The sequence below is a fragment of the Synchiropus splendidus genome, chromosome 19, assembly GCF_027744825.2.
Source record: "Synchiropus splendidus isolate RoL2022-P1 chromosome 19, RoL_Sspl_1.0, whole genome shotgun sequence".
NCBI classification, from domain to species: Eukaryota; Metazoa; Chordata; class Actinopteri; order Syngnathiformes; family Callionymidae; genus Synchiropus; species Synchiropus splendidus.
Window position 1 is genome coordinate 10,081,152 of NC_071352.1, and position 17,097 is coordinate 10,098,248.

General features: G+C 40.6%; 1 protein-coding gene across 4 annotated transcripts in view; it reads right to left on the minus strand.

The window, feature by feature from the left end:
* The window catches only part of elfn1a (extracellular leucine-rich repeat and fibronectin type III domain containing 1a), a 96,393-nt gene that overhangs the window by 27,270 nt on the left and 52,026 nt on the right, over positions 1–17,097 (minus strand). Inside the window, exons 3-4 of one of the 4 annotated variants that reach the window (XM_053850843.1) lie at positions 11,088–11,118; positions 2,082–2,145 (exon numbers count right to left, since the gene is read on the minus strand). The exons of 1 other annotated variant lie outside the window; for it this stretch is intronic. The gene's annotated coding sequence lies outside the window, so the exon portion shown is untranslated. Of the gene's footprint in view, positions 1–2,081; positions 2,146–7,468; positions 7,531–11,087; positions 11,119–17,097 lie in introns of those variants that run through there. 2 more of the 4 variants (XM_053850845.1, XM_053850842.1) reach the window with 2 other exon arrangements.

Consider the following 17,097-nt stretch of genomic DNA (forward strand, 5'->3'; position numbering starts at 1 on the left):
CAGGAGAAAGTTTAGCAGTGACTTAGTCACTGTGGAAACTTCAGACCGGCAGGCAGGATGTTATGCATATTTAGATAGATAGATAAATACTTTATTAATCTCCAAAGAGAAATTCCCATTTCCAGCAGCGTGACAGGTGGAAATGAAATAAATATTTAACAATATTTATTTCATTTGAGCTTATGAGGTTTAACTGTTTCGGTGAGGACCTTGTCTTTTTCCTTTCTTTAAGTTAACTATTGGTTATTATATGATCATTACTTACAATAAATTATTTTTTGTTAATATACAGTAATAAAAGACAAACAGAGGCATATTTTGCTGACAGAGAATTGTGTCCTATTTTGTCATCTAGACAAATTGCATTGTCATTGTTTCAGGGGCGAAGAAAATACATTTATTTTATACCTTGCCAATTCGTGTCTTTATTTAAGTTACACAAAAATAGGATAGGGCTGTGTGCAGATAACTTTTACTTTATATACAACAGAATATGGAACAGAATGCAACAGAACAGAATGCTAGAGATGAGGTTTCATGAAACACTGTCCTGATTTTCAGATCTCTGTAGGTGGCACACTTGGTCTAAATATCATTGACATATATATTGGGAGAGTTGTTCAAAGCCAGAGAATATACAGCAGATAATACCATCAAGTGGCATCCAAAAATAAGTACACTGTCTCATGAAACCTCATCAACCCATCAATAGTGCAGGCTGTTTAGTAGTGACACGCAGATGAGGCTTCATGAAACTGTGTACTTATTTTCAGAGACCAGGAGATGGTGCTCTCCGTTTAAAAATGATGTGAGGTTTGTCTGAATTGGTTGTTTTAGAACAAATACTGTCTTCTAGTGGACTCCCCAGAGGACAACACTGTTTCATGAAGCCTCACAAGCCCATCACTGCTATTTAGAATGAGGAAAAAGGATCCAAATAGCCAAATAAAATTAGTAAATGCCCTGTTGATGCCTAGATGAGAATATATGCCGTGTTTGTCATCCGTAAAAACACATCAGATTAATGTTTAAAGCACAATGTTTGATGAAAATATAGGTAATGTTGCTGTTTCATGAAAGAAATGAACAATAATGAGACAGAAAGCAAAGCGAAAGCTGAGTTGGGATTGTAACTGTATCACAATCATCAAGTAGGCACCTTCTTGTTCAGTCAAAAATAGCTATGTGCTTGTGAGGCTTCATGAAACAGTCCTTTCAAGAGCCCTCTGATGGTGCCCTCTGCTCTAAAATCTTTGGATTTGAACAACCAATTCAGAGAAGCCTCTCATCATTTTTAAGCCGAGAGCACCATCTTCTGGGCTCTGATCATGAGGACACTGTTTCATGAAGCCTCGTCTGCCCATCACTAATCCACAGTGTCAGTAATGGTCACTCATTTGACTCACTGGGAATGAATGACAGGTCCCAAGGAAGTCAAACTATAGCTCCCATATCAGACACCGCCAGGCGAACATTTTCCTGATACCGCCCTGAAAAAAGCATATAACTGGAGCCTCTAAACACCTGATCTGAAGGGCCACTGTTACGTTGTGATCTGCCAGCCCACTATTTTAAGTCATGATATCGAACTGCCATTGTAAATAGCTGAAAAAGGAAAACAAAAGCAGAGCTCTCCTCTGTGTTCACACACTGCCGTAATGACAGGATACAGTCATAATGTGTAATGACTTGTGTTTAACCGCGTCGGCAGGATTATGGAAGTAACATTTCCAACGAATAATTGAATAGCTTTATTTGAATCCTTTGATGAAGGGATTGGACGCAGAAAAGAATTTAATAGCTTCCTCTCAGCTGCCATGAATACAAATACAAGCATTAGGCTGATGGTGGATCTGCTCGCGGAAACTGGAGCGGAGCGATACAGCAGAGGTTAAAATCCGAACACGGCACTAATACCGTCAGACTGTACACACTAGGGTGACATGTCCTTTAAGTGACTCGTCCCTGGCACTGCACCTTGTCATGTGTATTGACCAGTGGATTAGCGATGGATTCCCTGTGATCCTCTTAGAGGGGTGTTTGCTTATGCGGAGCAGCAGTTGACTGGAGCAAACATTTACCTCTGTAATCTAGGCACTGGACCTGCAGGAGCATCCCGGGTGTCCTCTGGTAACGGTCTTCACTCTAAATCACACAAATAAATAAATAAAAAAAACATTAGCAATCCACATGAAAGTCATTTGTTTTCAGAGCCTTATGTTCACGGGACGGGTGACCAGAGAGTCTCAGTACTTAACCTTTGCAGATAGCGTGAAAGTATTCAAGTCAACATGATGAATCCGGACCACAGAGGCCAGACTTAATGGTCCGTAGGAAAAAAAAGAAAAAAGAAAAAGACGCTGCCAGCTTGCTGGATAACCTTCTTTTGGCATTGTCCTTTTCACCAGCTTTGTTATTTGGTTCATTTTCTGAAACAGCTCATTAACTTTATCTAACAGAGCAAACTAATGAAGCTCTGCGTCTGTTCCGCCTTGCCAAAGTTAGTGTTACGAATTCATCGAACATCAGTCCAACTGTCTTCACGGCTTTGAACGAATGAACGTGCGGCGGGAATCATTCTGGACTTGATTTATTCAACAACATGCCATTAAAGGAGCCTGTCAATGACAGTGATGTCATTTGCACAATAATCGTGATCATAAAAATAAAAAAAAAGAAAAAGAAAATTCAGTGTGCGGTCTCAACATTGATGGAGGTCAAATCGTTGCAGCTAGCTGAGTGCATTTTGCTTGATGAATTTTGCCTCCACCAAAGAGGTCAGCTGTCGGAAAGGAACTTAAATGGTTTTCTATTACATTCTCAAGAAGAATTGAACGTGAGAGCCAAAGATTCAGTTTTGGTGGTAAACAAAAACGAAACAATTTCCGATTCGCGTCTTGAGACTCTGTGGCGTCTGTTTGAGTGTACTGGGTATGTTGCAAGTGCCGGACGCTTCTGACACCTGCGTTCCAATTGAGCTCATTTAAATGTAAAATTGTAGAGTAAATAAATGGTGGACAACATGTTCTCACTCCAAAGTGGTCAAATACTAGAGTATTCTCCGTGAACTTTTGCCTTGCGTTGCGTTAAACCCCATTTATGCTTAATGTTGCGTACCAACCCAGACGCAGCCTTCTGTGCGGTGCGTTCATTTCGTCTGTATTTCAACATGTTTCCACAAAGCTTACGGAGACGGACCAATTGGAGCAGTACCTCTGGAAACCATGGGGGGCAGCGTTGTTGTTACTACCCAATATGTAGCTCTAATGGGATACAAAGAAGACATAACTATGGCGGCAAACTCTCCGTCCTCCAGTTGCGATATATTTAGCGGCCTCACCGACCACCGCCTCCTACAACACTGCATCCGTTTCCTCTTTTGTGCAAGAGGTACGTGACCTTCCACTGTCACCATTTTTATTTTGGCGTTTATCATCAACAGGTTAGCCATAGCATTTCAAGAGGACACTTCACCGAAAAAAAACAAAAAACAATTGATCGCAATTAGATGTTACTTGTTACATATGTACTTCATGTGATCATGGTTGTGACTCATGGTGCAAAAAAGTAGGGCAATATCCTTATCACCGTAACCCAGCCTTTCTTTGTCAAGAAGTTCCTCATGAGGGGAAACATTTGCACACATTGAAACGCCGAATATGGAACACTGACATTGCTGACTGTCTTCAGAGAGAGAATGTGTTTTTGATGAGTTTAAATGGTAAAAGCTACGGTCGATGTACATCCAAAACAATGCCTCTTATCCTAATCTGGCCGTCGACCTCAGCTAAGTCCAGTGTCTCGCCAGAACCCCAACTCCAGTATCATTTTTCCCAGAGTATTGTAAGTGGTTGCTGGATCCAAACAGCATCAGACATGGAAGAGTGTAGCTTTCTTGCTTACAGTATTGCAGCGGAGCAGCGTTCCTCCGCTCCTCCCTCCCGCATATTTGCCGTTCACACTCTTCCATTAAACAGGGGTTTGTTTTTTCCCAGAGTGAGCATTTCCGGCCAAAACAGTGGAATGAGTCATCTTGTGAAATTGACTTAATATATTTCACTGACCACCATGACAGCGGTGTTTCGAATCCATTCCAGTTGGATGACGTATTTGCCCGCAGTGATCCAGTGGTGACAGTGATTTTAGCCGCATGTCACAGTAGGTATTGAGGGAAAATTCACCTTGACACTACAAGCTGGTCTGAAAAGGCATCAGCTAAAACAATATTTTATGCAGTTGAGTCAAGGATGTAAATCTATCTATCTTCCCTCGATGCCCTGGTGTGTTCTTGTAACGGAATGTGTCTGTGTGTTTAAGACAATAGCTTTGTTTAATGTAAAAATTAACAGGTTCAGGTATCACTGGATTATTTTTTGGAATTATATTAAAGCACATAAGAAGTGCTAACGTCGGTATATGGATAATCTAACCCTGAATTAGGACAATATATTGTAAACAGGAAGCACCTGGCGTTTCAGATAAAGTTAAAAGTTGAAAAACCCAGTGTATAAATAAATAAATAATAATAACAAATCTTGTTTGTGAAAAATAAAACATCATTAAAATAAAATAAGATATAGTTGATCGTGATCAATCTACTTTAATCCACAGCAACCGGCCGATTTTTCAGATTAAACATTTTCATAGTGAGAGAGATAACGTATATCATCGTGTTATAAATATCGGATACTTTCCGATATTTATAAGCTTAGGCCCGAAGGAGTCGCCATTATGTTGAGCAATGTTCCGCCACGAGACTATTACAAGGTCTTTTTTATATATATATTATAACAATATAATGTGGTATAAGAAGAAGAACACACTACATGGAATTTCCCAAAAATAGAAGTAATTTCTTGTGTAACATGATGAAAAAATGGATGCAAATATATACATTTTATATAAACATTACTGCCTGGGATTAAGTGATCGCACTACTGTAACATTATAAGAACATAGAAATCCCTCATATGATGTATTGTTTTCTGAATATATATATATATATATATATATATATATATGCGCAAGATAACACATCTGTGTCAAGTGAAATAAAAGCGTGATGAATTCAGATGAAATAAATCATACCTTGCCTGCGCACATCTTTAATCTGCCTGCGTCTGTGGATACACATCACCATATTCCAATATTTACTGCATTGATTTCCGATACTTAATGCGTACTTTGTAGGTTTTGAAAGTATCAATAGTGCTTAGACATGCATCAGTTGCGCAGCGGCGTCTCCAAATACATCCATACTAATGCCGGCGTGAGACAAGCGTGACATTACTGCACCATCACTATTCACATTACTCCTCATGCTGGAATGAAACAATTTCGTGTCGCCGTCCCCCTGTGATTCAGAGAGTACGACACGCTGTATCAGATGAAAGGCGCCGGCGAAAATTCAATCTCCAACACGCGGTAATGGAAATCAGCAAAATGGCCAGATTATCAGTAAATGAGAGGATAATAGATAAAGCAATTCAATTTGCAGCAAGGCTGCTATTTGCATGCCCCTGAAAGGGTTGATAGTTGAAGTGTCCCAAGGCAGCTGCCTTTCAGCAAAGGGCCGCTGCAACTCAGAAAGCGGCGGAACCAACAGAAAAGGGGAGTCTTCAGCAGTGTTCTTTACGTGTCATAATGACTCCTTTTAGCCGTTCAATGACCCGTTTTACAGCTTTGAACGGGCATGGGAAGCGTCCGTCCTTGGCAGGGTCAGTCTCGCAGCTGCCCAAACCAAGGGGGAACGTTTTCATCCCCCGCTGGGAATTTTAAAAAAAATCTAAAAAAATAAAAAAAATCATACTCATGTCCACTTTGTCGTTCAATGAGTCTTTTTTTTATATGGAGCTGAAACCTCTGCAGATGTTGCCTGTGAGTGGTTATTTAAGTTCCCAATTCAGAGAGACGACCGCGAGAGTGATGGCCATTTTGACTCTCCTGTTCAGCAGCTCAAGGCCGGTACAGGACACTCTCCTCTCATAAAGATGGGGCAGTTTTGCTGAGCCGAGACGATCCATTCTTTTGGGTATCTCCAGAACATCAGAGGGAAATTTGATTCTCCTCATCTGGACTGGCAGGTTTGAATGGATGGTGGGTCGTGCAAAGACTCTCCAAACATCACAGCGTGACATTCAAATGGCTTCAATGTTGGACGTGACTCACTTGTCCAAACAGTTTATAATGTTCTTTTTCAAGGCATTTTATGGAAGTAAATTCTTTTGATCTAGATACACAAGTACAACTCATATTCAAGTGCTGGTGTACGATATTATTTTTTTTTATTTAATTCATAGAACAAAGTCCTGATGTGCTGCTGCTTGTCCAAGCAAGCGTTTGCAGGTCAATAAACCACAGTATGGACACTTTTATTTCAGAGATGTGAACGATGATGTGTCCCTGTTGGTTACGTTTTTGGATTTTCAAATATTTAGCACAAGGACGCCCAACTCTTCATCCTTTAGCTGCTACTTCCCCACCACCGGAGACGTTCTAGGTCAAGATTAGAGACGTTCTCTTTCTCCTCAGTCAGTTCATCTTTCAAGAAAAATGTAATGTTGAAGAATATGGATGTGTTTAGTTGAATAATGTATTCAGAATGAGCCGTAGAACCTGTGCATCCTCATCGGATTACTCTAGTCTTCCACTGACTTGTCTGCTGTTTACAATGAATCCACTTAAAGAAGTTTGCCGCATCAGTTCCAGTACAACATGTTGATTAGGTTTCAGGTGGCTGCGCATTATTCTCTGCTACGCAGGGCCCCAAAGCTCGCGTCCCAGCGGAGAACAACCAACTTACATTTGTTTTGCTGCAGAGGTCAAGTTCCCACTTTGACTGTTATGGTGGCAACATTATTGATTCTGGACAGGGTCCCTGCTTGCTTATGCGTGTGAGGGAAAGGGTACAGCAGCTCAGAAAGTTGGACAACACTGCTGCATGTAAGCGTCAGACTTGATGCACTTTGAATTTACTATTTGGGTTTTTAGACACATGACAGTCTGAACATGTTGACTTCAGCAAGAGGGGAAAAAATGATCACAGACTTGTATTCATTGTACACACCGTTACACATTCTTGTTCACATTCTCTTTCTCTTTTGTAAGTTTGTAAGGTTTTAGTCACATTAATTTATATCAAGGAATTTTATATCTATTTTTCAGTCCACACATTATTCAAATATCCCATTAAAATAATGTAAAAACGTAAAAGAAACATTGTAAAAATACTAAATCTTGAAAGTACGAAACTAAAACTGGCCTTGTTTTTTGTGCACTCCATTGTGTTCAAATTCTTTTTTGACTTGACTTCAATATGGACTTTGACACCTTGTTTATGTTACGCATATCAACTTCTGAACAAACTAATCCTACTAGTCAAAATGGAGAGTGTAAATCAGTTGGAGTCTTTATATATGTCCGTATCTATTTTACTTGACGGATATGGTGCGGAAGGCGGGACACGTACCTTCAACTCAGTCATCTTCAGTGTCTCCAAAAGCTGTCACATGCTGGATGAAAACAAATGCCCTCAGAGAAGCAACAGTTGGTTTCAGAATATCCATGCGACTTGCCATAGTTCCACAACCAGAACTGTGCAGGTGTGAAAGGTCTCACTGAGGGCTGCACACTAAAATGTGTGCACAAGTGAACTCAAGAGAGCATGTGTCGGTCAAATATAGTAGCTACAAGACGTTCTTTATTCATCCCTAAGTTGAGTGCAACATTTAATAATAGATGCTGGAAACGTGCTTGCAGGTCAAGAAGAGACCAGGTTTTCTCGTGGAGAGGTCAAAAGTCAAGGCGTCGTATATTTAGCACCAAGCGAAGGACACTATGTGCAGGTCAAGACTTTGTTTATGTGGTATTTACTGTGAAAGTGAAGATGATGGGAAGTTGGACAGTACAGTGGCAAAATTATTAAACTATTACTCAGATAGAAGATGAGGTCCATCACATGCCCTGAAGACACAAAAGACACCCCTCTATGTTTCTCCGGGTCTCTTTAACTAGCTGTGTGTTTTATCAGTGTGGAGCGTGACCTGGAGGTGCAGGTCAGTGGCCTGCAGCAGGAGGCGCTGTGGAGAGTCAGACCCCATATGTTCCAGAGGAGCAGGAACTTCTGGCTCTTGTCCAGGATGTTGACCCTCAGTGTTGAAAGGTTAGCGCTCGGGTGCTCATCTCCCTCACAGTGCTCAGCTGTCGAGGTCCAGAGCGGCACAGAAATAGCAGCAGCCCCTCATAATTAACTGCAGTTTGTTGCAAGCTATTTTTGGGTGAATAAATATTATTTTGTGTCTGAGCAAACATCAATGGATACAAGCATAATTCTTGCTTAACAAGTGTGTTTTTAAAGGACTAAAAAATGTAAATTGAATTACATCTCTTTCTGCAGAGATTTTAATTCAAATTAAGTGACACTTGCGGCTGAAAATAAGAATTAAAACGCACTTTCATTTTACATGCTCAGTCAGTTATTGACCATTTATTTGAACATCTGCAATAGACTGCCTTCTTCATTGTCTTCTTTTGAGTGCTTGAGTTTAGCACATTGCAATAGTCCTCAAAATATCTCTGTGACTTGACTTTGTTTAAGATACTGAATCATTTGCCCGAGACTTGGAGTAGAGCTGCTCCAAAAAGTGAGCTTTAATAACTATACCATGTGAAATCCTGTTGCGGAACAAAAAAATGGACCAAATCTGATTTAAGTTTGCTGTTGTTTCAAAAAATGAAATGCTAAATGAAAAGTGACAAACGTGTTCCAAAGAAAAAGCTAAACAGTGATGTAGTCCTGAAAAAAACAAAAAAGAAAACGATATAAAGGCGGGGAAACTTTCAATGTTACAGAAAAGAGGCATCAGACAAGAAGGAACAGAACATCCTTGATGTTCACATCTGTCCCATCCATTCATTTTTTGGTCAGCCACAAGGTCAGAGGCTGATATTTTTCAGCAGTAACACATCTTCAGAGCCGTATAACAAGAGAATAATGAGAGCTTTTAATGTTCTTAGCCTCAACAGTCTACAATTTTAATTGTACGGGGTTACATTTTGAACAAATTATTCATGGCCTTTGCTGCAAAGGACTTTTTGGAAAGTTCGCTGGGGACTGAATGTCGGTGAAGATTAAGAGCGCAGCCCGAACAACTTAGTTTGGGTTAAATTGTCTCCCCACATTTGTGATAGCATTTCTGTGTACAGTTCAGAGCGTGTCCTCTTCAAGAACCTCTAAATATGACTGGTGAATTGAGGATCCGATCTGGATTCTGAGGGATGGGAACCTACCTACAGTACAAGACCTGACTTCAAGTATCACTTCAATTTAAAGTCCAACCTTTAGTTGCAAAACTGGGATGAGAATGACTTTTCCAAATTCTTCTGCACTTGCTCAGACCAACCTCGCCGTGGCCCCATGAGGGTTCCCGACGGGCTCACAGCCCAGACAGAGGCTTGTCTGCCACTGCCAGTCAAAACCTCGAAATCTGGTACCTGAGGGCTGCAATCTCGATCCGTTATTCATCTCGCTCGGATTTTTGGAGGCCATCTGACTGGGGCGCACAAGTCAAAGGCTCCGGGGCGGTCACACTCGGAGTAGTTATATTTCCCTCTCATTTGGAAATACTTCTCTCTTCTCCCCTTTTCAGCTCCTGAATTCCAGATGAAGTCAGTGATGCTGATGTTCTGGAGTTTCTGACTCAAACACTCATGAACACTGCACTTGGTCGAGAAAAGAATCCCATGTCAATGTTATTGACATGTGCCTTAATCCCGTATTCTGATGCGGCTTTGTACTTCCAACAAAATGCCACCCCTAAACTGGGATAAACTGACAATTGTTAAGTAGATTTAGGCGTCTCAAGGTGACACAGAAGCGAGATTTCCTTGTTGCTTGTTTGGCACCATGAGTCAAGTCAATATATATACTGTATACCAATTATGACCGACCCCTCCGCATCCTCATTCAAATCCCAACCATTCCGGGTGAACGTCAAGAAATGCTGCGGGAAAAAGAAGCATGAGATTCTCTTAAAATCCCAGTGCGTCAACATGTAAGGCAACACTGCACTTGGCGATCTTATATCTACGTATTTCCGCCAGGATTTTTGGCAACTGTGGCAGGGATCCCCCAGACCCTATTTGATCACATTAGATTTCATGTTTAGATCTGAATTCTGAGGGCGTGTCAGCTCCCATTTAATATCAATGTCAATTCCTATCAATTTTGCAGGTTTGACAACGTATCCTGGGTCTGTTTGGAAAATATCTATGATTTATTTCCGACCAAAAGGACATCATCAGGCTTCTTTCAGGCTTTGGCTTGAGCCATTCCATGTTCATATTATCTCAAAGGGAGAGTCCAAGCACAAACTCAACTTGGATATTTGAGCTGGTTTTCTCACTCTCACATGATCAAGTCGTAGCAGGCTTTTTCCCATGACTTCAACAACTAAAAATACATGAACTTGCGGCCGTTCTGAGGTCGGGCAATCATTAATAGTGTTTTTTTTTAAGTCATGTTATGACTCAGTGTCTGTGTACTACTGACTTTTACTTGGCTCGGTGGCTCTGATGAGGAAAAATGCCACGGCGGCCGGATGCAGAATTTTAATGGGAAGTCAATGAAGCGGTTCTTGTTTTTTTTTGTAGTGTTTGGAGGCCGAGCGGTTGGCGAACACAGGGCATGTGATGAGCGCCGCAAAGCCTCCCTCAAAGAGAAATGGACGCCTGGCCTATCTTCAGCTGAAGGACGTTAAAGACCCTCCCAAAAAGGAGGAAAACAACCCAGAAAAAATGTTTTTTCCAACTAAATGTTTCTTTAATTGGCCATGAAGGCAACAGCAAAAGCACATTTGCATATTTACATTTCCATATTTTCGCTAATATGGTTTGGATTCGTCTCATTTTGAAGCCAGAAGGTATGAAAGTGAAGAGCCGCACCATTTCCACTCCCTCAGGAGGGAAGAAGGAATTACACGCTGCCTGTTGAACCCATAAACATCGAGCCTGAAGGGGAGACGCAAACATGTATATGTACACTATAAACTTTTAAAATTGCTTTGCTTAAAATAGACACTAATACTTACAGCATCCTCAGCCGCAGAATAATGTCATCGACTGTGGAAAAAAAATGGGTTTTACTTATAGCGTTCAGAGACACTGTTGAGCTTTCCCTTCACTCATTCAATATTAAAGCAGCATGGCAGGCTTTTTAGAGCACACCTAATGATGCTGCTGCAGAAAGACAGAACACACAACAAGCAAAACAACCGCAGTGTCGAAAAAACTACATATATATAAAACTATTTATATATATATATATATTTCAATCTCAGCTTTTCAGCTGAAGGTTAAATGTGAAATGAAAAAAGAATACGGTGCGTAACAATGACAAATATTACATTGAAAATGATTGTAAAATTGTTATTCATTGACGTATTGTGACTATGGTGGACAGGTTGGTGTTTTTTTGTTTTTTTTAGTTGCAGCATATAGTAATTTTCAGACATTTATTTTGGCGTGTTGATAAAGGTTTCAATTGTTTTGTGTAGGTTGTGTACAGCTAAGAAAATCCTTCAGCCATCACAGGTATTAGGGAGCATATTCCTTTCCACTGTGGTTATCTTCACACACATTCATTCAAAACATATTAATGTTGTCTGAATTCCTTTTGGTCTTTGTTTTGTTTGCTGTTGAATCTCTTAAAATGAAGGAAGCACAGATAGACTCAGCCTGGAGGTACTCTCTCGCCCACCTGGTAGATCCTGCCAGCAGGACTTGTTTCACGGCTTCTAGTACCAAACCAACCATGTTAAATAAATAAACCTACATACGTATGGATGAGGCTAGAGGTAAAGAGTTACTACTGTACCAGTCCCATTGAGGAAATTGCGGCGTGATCGCAACTATTTACGTTTTAAGTTCAACCAACCGCCGTGAGTAGTGCAAGGCGTTGTGTTCAGTCACCGTGGCCTTACCCCATATTCGACCAATCATTTTAGTCTCCTTTCGCCCACCCCTCTATGCAGCATGTGCAGCATCATATTCACTCCCACCGTGTTGAAATGAAGTCAAACCAAACGCTCACATTTGCCCAGAACTACGGCCGCCAAGAATCATGAGTCGAGCGTGAACGTCACTGAGGCGATTCATAAATGTCAGATGAAGTGCATAATAAGTCAGTCAGACGTAAGTCAGATCGGACGTAAGTGGAATGCCATTCAAAATAGCCGACGCGAGGGTTATTGGTACTACTGTAGTGGTAGATCGCTGTGTGAGAGTGAGATGCTGCAATAACTGTCGTACCCGTTTGCCAGGCTGCTACGTGCTGCAGTGCCAGACATTGAATAAAAAAACAATAAGGGTCTGCTGGCCGTGGTCCAGTACGGGTGGATGTAAGTCGAGCAAGTCGCATATATGTATATGTGTATATATATATATATATATATATATATATATATATATATATATATATATATATATATATATATATATATATATATACCTTCAAGCTTTTTTAGCTTCAAGGTGTTTCCATTATTTTGTCCAACCCCTGTGTGTGTGTGTGTGTATATATATATATATATATATATATATATATAGATTTTGCTGCACGAGCTTTTAAAAAACATTTTTAGTGCACTTTTTTTATATATTTTTTATTGGTTGTGAGCATTTACTTACTGCTGAGGTGCAATGTTTTGATGTTAAGCTTTTCTATTTTCCATTAAGCTTTGAAAATAAATGGAAATAAAATATTGGACTGAAGATTTGATGTGTGATTATGTCAATTATTTGGTAATATTTATCAAAATAGTCATTTGCAAAATAAAATTAGGTAACATAGTTATTACAGTGATCAGAATGGGAAAAAACATAAGAAACACCTGACAATTTCATGAATTTAAACGCTGCAGACTTGTAGAATTTACCTAGTTTTTACACGTAAATGTCTTAAAAAAATAAGATATGTTACTTAGTTTGCATGATTAATAATGAATTAAATCATTGGTAATATTAAGTAATGCTTATTTAATATCTTCATAAATGTGAAGCTGAGTCTTAAGTGCATTTTATCTGAAAGTTGTAAGTGAGTTTTACTTGATATTCTAGCAGTGAAATTTACTCAATATTTGTGAGTGCAAATTCAGACAATCTTAAGAATAATTTTTTTCAGTGTGGATTGCAAACACATGTCAATTTTTGTGTTCACTCTACACAGAGGGTTCCTTTGCCTGGCCCCACCACCACACAGAGGGGAACTGTTGACCTGTTCTGCTGTACAGCCGATGGATCGCATCCTTGTCTCCTGATACCAGGGTTCCAGTGGCAGTGGCACCTGCTGCTCTGCCATTCATGCAACACATTCTCGCTCCCCACACATCTATCAACGACTCTCATGGACTTCAGCATCTAATGTTGACACAGATGAATGTGTTTCTCCTCCAGTGGTGTTCAAAAACAGTGGTCAGTGTTAGGACATGTGGCATTACTTGTGATGCCACTTGGGTTTACATAAGGTGCTATATATACCAAGTGACTTGAGATTGCATTTCACGAGTAAAGCTTCAGTTGAAAGCCTAAATGGGTGACATGCAAAAGTCCACCTGACACAAGCCTAATAGTTGGCGCCTTAGGAGTAAGAATTCAATGTCATTTTGCCCTCCACGCTCAGACCCTGCCTAGAACTGCCCCTGAATGAAACCTACGGCTTGCATGGAAGTGAACTGTCATTAGATTTTGTTCGTAAAAATATATATATATAAAATGAAAAGCAGGCATTTTGCCTGCAAAAGAAGGGACTGCGGTTCCTCACATCCTGTCTGACATGCACCCCACAGACGCCCTTGCCATAGAAGATTGTGGGAGGTCAGACGCCACCATGAGCTTCGATTTAGGTGTCAAGGAATCATCGGTTCGGGGAATAAAGAAAAAGCTTGGATAAGTGGCAGAAATAATAGAGAACGCTTTTCCAATCTGCTCCTTTGTGATCTCTCCTCATGTCTGCGGCAGAGATTTGACAAGGGAACCAGACGATCCCGTTCAAAACAGTGGCATGTGAGTGTTTAACAAATCAGAACAAGAGATGTATTCGCACTAGAACCCAGACATTGTTTTCACCAGTTGTGCTCACACTATTTTCATGAATACTCTCCCTGTCTCCTGGGATTCCAACATGAATAACTTGGCATTAAAGGCTGCATGAAGACACTACAACTGTATAGACTTTGCCCTCGTATAAGTGTTTCTCAGATTGAACAGTGTCGTCTTCAGCATGTGTCTTGTCTGCACACACGTGTGATTTTAACATACAAAGGCAGCACACTTAACCTTTGCCATGCAGAACGCAGCCTTGCTGGTGACACTTTATATCAGGAGTGCATTCTTAATCTTACGTCTGTGTAGTTCCTGAGCTCTGTGAGCAGACTGGGCCCCGGGGCGTTCTAGCAGAAAAGCTATTAACTCGTGCAAACTCTCAGGCTGCTTTTTCATGTTCCCTCATTTAACGTCTGATCTTTGTTTCGCCGCTTCCTCCTCTCTAAGCTTCAAGGCACGTCCTGAATGCTGCGACCAGCAGCGGCGGAGATGGGCTGCCGTGTCCGGTATTTCTTACTCCCCTGCTACATTCATCAGGAACATCTAGAGATGACTTTTATTCCCGGTCAAAGTCGAGTCTTTTGAGTGGCACGAGCCGTAATTTGTTATTATCTAGAATAATTGGGGTGGAATGATAAGGATGACAAGTGCGAGAGAGGCAGTGCGTGGTTTTACCAGGCCTTTATTTGCTTTCTAGAGGATTTTCCTCCTGCTAAAGAGGCCATTGTGTGCTGGTATTCAAGTATTGCTTGAGGAGGACTGTGCAAACTCAGAACAGACTGACGCTGCAGGCTCTTTTCCAGCCATGAAAAGATTCATGCCACATTGTGAACTTTGCATCAAGACATCTACAGCTCCTCCAATGCCTTTCAGAGTTCCTTTCAAATTTAGAGAGGATCACTTTTTTAAAAAGCTGAGTACTTAACCTTTGGAGTACCTTAAACAGAAAATACAGTTCCCACCCGTGAGAATAGCAGGTGCACATGTAAAAAAAAAAACATATGGAAAGGACATATGGTGTAATAAAACACTGGAAGCAGTGACATGCCTCTCCTGCTCTGCTACATTAGTACCAAGTAAAGATGTGGCGAAACAGCTGCCGCATCACTGCAAAGATTCAATTAAGAGCAACGGCATCGCACCCAAGACTTCACCACTCACTCTCCTCACCGCCGTCCGAACATCTGGACTCAAACTGGGCCCGATTGTTTCATTAGGAAGTGCCGTATTGTGAAATGGAGTCGCGTCTGATCCGAGCGCAATCTCCTGTGACTCAGCTCGGTGTTTCACTGTGTTCATGACTCCAAAAGACGGGACATGACCCCAGTTATTTGCTGCAACGCATCACTTCTATTACGTCTCTGACATCACAAGAGCAACCGCTGCCTGCTGTAGAAGCTGCACATTAGAAGGTCGTGATCTGAATGTTCCTCCCACATATTTGGTCCGTAATGATCCTTCCTCTCTGTGTCACAGCATTTTATCAGCAAGTCGACATCCTTCACTTTAGCCTGCCAGTCCTCATTAGCTACGTTCATGAACCTCAATGTTTGCCTTCCTCTTCCTGTTTTACCTGCCATCTCGGTCATTCTTGGTGGTGAGTCAAAACTAAGTCTCCCTAAATCATTTCCAGTAGCTACAAAAAAAAAAAAAAAAAAAGAGACGACGTTTATTGACACAAATCAGCGTCCTCTAACTGGACAATGGAGTCTGAAGAAAACATATACAGAATGCCAAATGCAGCAGACCTGTGTTCCAAATAGAACAGTTCAGGATAAACCATCTCCACAATATGACAGTGGGCGCTCCAAGCTGGCGTTTCCTCCGATAAAAACCAGAGAATTCATTTCCATTGGGCGACCAATAGATTTTGGGCGCTGGATTGAAAACAAACCCTCATAGATTTTGCTGCACGAGCTTTTAAAAAACATTTTTAGTGCACTTTTTTCAGTTAAGGTATATATTTTTTATTGGTTGTGAGCATTTACTTACTGCTGAGGTGCAATGTTTTGATGTTAAGCTTTTCTATTTTCCATTAAGCTTTGAAAATAAATGGAAATAAAATATTGGACTGAAGATTTGATGTGTGATTATGTCAATTATTTGGTAATATTTATCAAAATAGTCATTTGCAAAATAAAATTAGGTAACATAGTTATTACAGTGATCAGAATGGGAAAAAAACATAAGAAATACCTGACAATTTCATGAATTTAAACGCTGCAGACTTGTAGAATTTACCTAGTTTTTACATGTAAATGTCTTAAAAAAATAAGATATGTTACTTAGTTTGCATGATTAATAATGAATTAAATCATTGGTAATATTAAGTAATGCTTATTTAATATCTTCATAAATGTGAAGCTGAGTCTTAAGTGCATTTTATCTGAAAGTTGTAAGTGAGTTTTACTTGATATTCTAGCAGTGAAATTTACTCAATATTTGTGAGTGCAAATTCAGACAATCTTAAGAATAATTTTTTTCAGTGTGGATTGCAAACACATGTCAATTTTTGTGTTCACTCTACACAGAGGGTTCCTTCGCCTGGCCCCACCACCACACAGAGGGGAACTGTTGACCTGTTCTGCTGTACAGCCGATGGATCGCATCCTTGTCTCCTGATACCAGAGTTCCAGTGGCAGTGGCACCTGCTGCTCTGCCATTCATGCAACACATTCTCGCTCCCCACACATCTATCAACGACTCTCATGGACTTCAGCATCTAATGTTGACACAGATGAATGTGTTTCTCCTCCAGTGGTGTTCAAAAACAGTGGTCAGTGTTAGGACTTGTGGCATTACTTGTGATGCCACTTGGGTTTACATAAGGTGCTATATATACCAAGTGACTTGAGATTGCATTTCACGAGTAAAGCTTCAGTTGAAAGCCTAAATGGGTGACATGCAAAAGTCCACCTGACACAAGCCTAGTAGTTGGCACCTTAGGAGTAAGAATTCAATGTCATTTTGCCCTCCACGCTCAGACCCTGCCTAGAACTG